The sequence below is a fragment of the Triticum dicoccoides genome, chromosome 4A (genome assembly GCF_002162155.2).
Source record: "Triticum dicoccoides isolate Atlit2015 ecotype Zavitan chromosome 4A, WEW_v2.0, whole genome shotgun sequence".
NCBI lineage: Eukaryota > Viridiplantae > Streptophyta > Magnoliopsida > Poales > Poaceae > Triticum > Triticum dicoccoides.
Genome location: NC_041386.1, coordinates 698,200,515 through 698,204,699, shown reverse-complemented (window position 1 = coordinate 698,204,699; position 4,185 = coordinate 698,200,515).

Sequence of the window (4,185 nt, the reverse complement as noted above, 5' to 3'; positions counted from 1 at the left end):
TTTGGCAACCACCAAACTTTTTAGTTTTAATTTTTGAAAACTTTTATCGTTATCATTAATTTGAATTTTGAATTTTGGACCGGTTTTGAACTAACTCAAGATTAGCAACTATAATTGAGGTGACGTGGCATCACTAGCAGAGGATCACTGTAGCTTAATTTCCCGGGCGTCACAATTCTCCTCCACTACAAGAAATCTCGTCCCGAGATTTAAGAGGGGAGTAAGGGGGAAAGGTCTGGTTACGAAATCCTAACGAATCTTCTCAGTCTTGGTTGTTCTTCTTGAAGAGGTCGATCCATTACCTTGACATCATCATTTCTCTGCTACAGGTCATCATGGTGATGCCGCCCTTTTCTCGGGAACTCCAACGTACTTACGAATAGGTAAGGGGGTATTCCGGCAGAACGAACCTATGCAAGGCTGACTATCTGGTAGCTAACATAGGGGAAGGTGGCGGAAAGTAAGTCTCGAACTGGAACTCAAGAAAATATCGAGAGCAAGTAAGAAGGTACCATGATAAGTTTCAAGCGGGCAGGCAATCCTCCGATGCCTGAAACAAAGTGTAAAAGGGGTGCAGAGCAATGGTAATAAGTTTTGTGTCTGATACCAGAATAGATCAACAGGCAAGTGGCCCGTGAATTACATACAAAGCCAAGCACGAGGAATAACCTTGACAACAGGTTGTACAGGAGAGTCAGGTTTCTTTCCTGGGACCTGTGGGTTATGGGCCCACCATGTGGGTTAAAAGTAGAAAGGGGGGCTGACATCTTGTATGATGACGATAGCAAGGCATGTCAGAGAGTAGCATGTCAGTTATGTCGGCATCAATGTCGGTACCAAGGGCGAGGGACGAAGAGAACCATTTTCCTGCTCGTTGAACGAGGCGGACCAGTAGGCAGAGTTCTCGTCCATCGGTGGTTACCGGAATGTCATCAACAAAAGTAACATGGTCTTACTGACAGAATTGTACAACAAGGTGTTTACATAAGCAGGAAAATATTACTTCTCAGATCATATAGATCACAAGAAAGGCTAAACCAACCATGGAAGGAAAATATGATCATCAGATTAAACAGAACAATGGAAAGGAAAATGTGTTTAAACACATATTTCAGGGGTATATCCTTCCCAATGACAAGCAGAGCATGATATCCATGACAGGATATAAAGTAGAAAACCATTTAGGTAAGGGGGAAGGAATCTCATGATATTACCCATACAACGATGTTAGGATAAGTGATAAATAAAATTTAGCATCGTGCTTCAAATGTTCCTGTTGAAAATCGGAGTACCATTGACATGCTTCGAGATAGCATTGACATGGTCTTCAGGTGAAGATCAGACTTTGGGTAACACGAAGGATCCATCAGGAATAACTTGTAGAATAAGTCTTACAATTTCCTCATGGACGAATGGATAACCTTGCTGAAAAGGAATCTATAATGATAGGTCCTCCAGCCGGGGGGGGTGCTAGGCATGACATCGTGTTACCGGGTCATCAAAGGATCAACTTCATGACTCTTGGAAAATTGTCCCAACCATCATATCTGACCGAGATTCAGATCCGATTGGTGTCAGGATACCTCAGACTTAGGATACCTGAGAAGAAAAGGTGCAACGCGAATTGACGAAATGACATTTCAGGATTCTCAGGAAATGAACTATGGGAGTAGGTTCCTGAAACAATAGTTCATCATTAAACCAAGGAGAGGAGGAGGTGGCTGATGGGCTCAGCGATAATCCATCGAGATTTCCAAAGGATTTATTTCCACAATTATGTGAACAAAGAAATATCATTTGTCAGATCAATTGATAAAATGATGTATGCTCGAGGGAAAACATACACAACTGAAAAATTGGTAGAAGGGTGCACCCAGGAATCTGGACTAGGCAGCACGATCAATGTTCAAATGATGATTCAATAAGCAATAGACTTAGAATGAAATTGTAGACCAATAACTTCAAAGCAATAGGGTTGCTAGAAGTTTAGAATTTACACATCACAGACCATTTGTTGGTATTCCGGTTAGAAACAACACGGAGACCAGGAAAAGAATGGTGATGGTGATAAGTATCACTTGTATCAAGAATTCTCCAGAGGTGGTGAAATTCTCACCACATTCTTGACAAAAAAGGGATGGTAATACTTCCGAGGTAAGGAAGATCAACTGCTGGGTAGCAGGGGTCTCAAGGTTTACACAAAACACGAACAAGTTGTGTTGGACGGAAGGCAATAAAGTGGTCGATGAGAACATGAATCATCGAGGGGCAAGGATGGTATTACCCATCATGAATTCATTTGAATTCCTGGAAGAGCTCATAAGGTTGATGATGATCACGACACCATTGTCGAGAGATTTCATGCAGATGTAATCAATCAGCGACGACATCAAGTCAAAGGAATGGTGAAGCAAGAGGTTATTGGATCCATAGTTACGACACAAACTCGAACTCAAGCTTGTTGTTTAAGGTGAAAGGGTATGACGAGGAAAATCGACGTAAGCTTAGCTATCGTCGCAAATTGGTGCTCCGAGAATAAGGGCCGGATTGCACAGTTAAGATCATCACGACAATGATATAGCCAAACAGGCTAGGAATGGCGTGATCGGGTACAAACTCGTACTTATAGAAGCTTACTGAAGAGTTATTGAACCGTAGAGCGGACTCGGTTCCGTTATCGGTGTCTTTGAGTGTTTATTAACTCAGAGCCCGTGAAAAATTGGAATTAGTGGGAAGGTAGCACTTGATGAAGAACTCATAAAAAGTTATGCAGTTCCATGATAATCTCGAGATACCAGGGGGTAATACTCGACGACATATCAAAATAGAGGTTGGACGGGGGTATTGCTCTGCAGAAGACAAGTGCTTAAACTTGCACGAGAATTGGTATTTAAAGGAGAACATGGTCGGAACCACGATTGAAAAAGGCCAGATCCCAGATATAAGATGAACTTATACCAAGGGATTGATTAATTTTAAAAGAAGCTTCGATGAGAAGATCTACATCGTGTCTATGGGCATGAACACAAAGTTCAAGGTCGACTCCCACTTCTTCAATGTATAACCTTCCATTCACTTCTCACGTTCGATGAAGTTGCAGGGTTGAAATTTTATCTGGTGAAGCACCAGAAGAGTATGACTCGTGAAAACTTTCGGGTTCACACGGTTTAGAGAAGGCATATGTTCAACCCATAGGGGCTTCTTAGAAACATATACCACAAGTTTCAAGAGTAAATAACACAAGCCCGAAAGCAGAGCATGGTTGGCCAAGCAGAGGATACAACTTAACAAAGGCATTATGTATGAGGGGAAGAACTCACAAGGTGATCAAATGTGAAGGACACTGTCGGATAACAATCCAACAAAGGACTTGGTGGTCCACAAAGGATCTGATACGAGTATCGGTACTCAACTAGAGGAAGAAGAATGCAAGGAGATCAGATTATAGAAACAACTGACTAACTCAATTGTCAAATGCAAAGGAATTATGATTTCCAAATCAAGGGATCAGAAGCAATGCTCTGATTAGGGATGGATAAGTTGAATAGCCTTAGGGTATAATCAACGACAATTGGATTGGTCGAGAACCAATTCCAGTTAAAAGAATGGAAGCTCAGCCGGAAAAGTAATTTTATAAGGATCAATGATGATTGCGTGTATTCGCAAACATATTGAGTCAACAGACTCAAAATGATAATGACAAGGAATGTCATTAAGACTACGAGAGTTATGGGATTAACCATAATGCAAGCAAGCAAGAATTTCAAGAGCCAAAGGCTCCAGAGGATTTTCGGAAGATCGAATATTATTTTTGAAGACTTTTGTGAAACACAAGAACAACTGGGGATGAGCGGATACTCGGCAAGTGCGGCGATTTATTTGAAGGGGTATTCATGTGGCAAAGAACTGCTAGGCAGTAGGCACGAAGTATTCTCGGAACAATAGAGAAAACTTCGGGTATCTTGTAATAACAAGAACAATGGGGAATGATCGTAAGAATGGCAAGTGTAAGAAGTTATCCGTAAGGATTGATCGGTGGTCGGGAATAGCAAAAGTGATGGGCACAAAGTCTCGAGAGAATATCAAAGAGTATCTCCGAAATCTTCTGGTGCAGTCGGTGACCATCTGGACTGAAGGGGCTCTCCGGGAGAAAGTATTTTCGAGGACCTAAAGTTAGATTTTTTT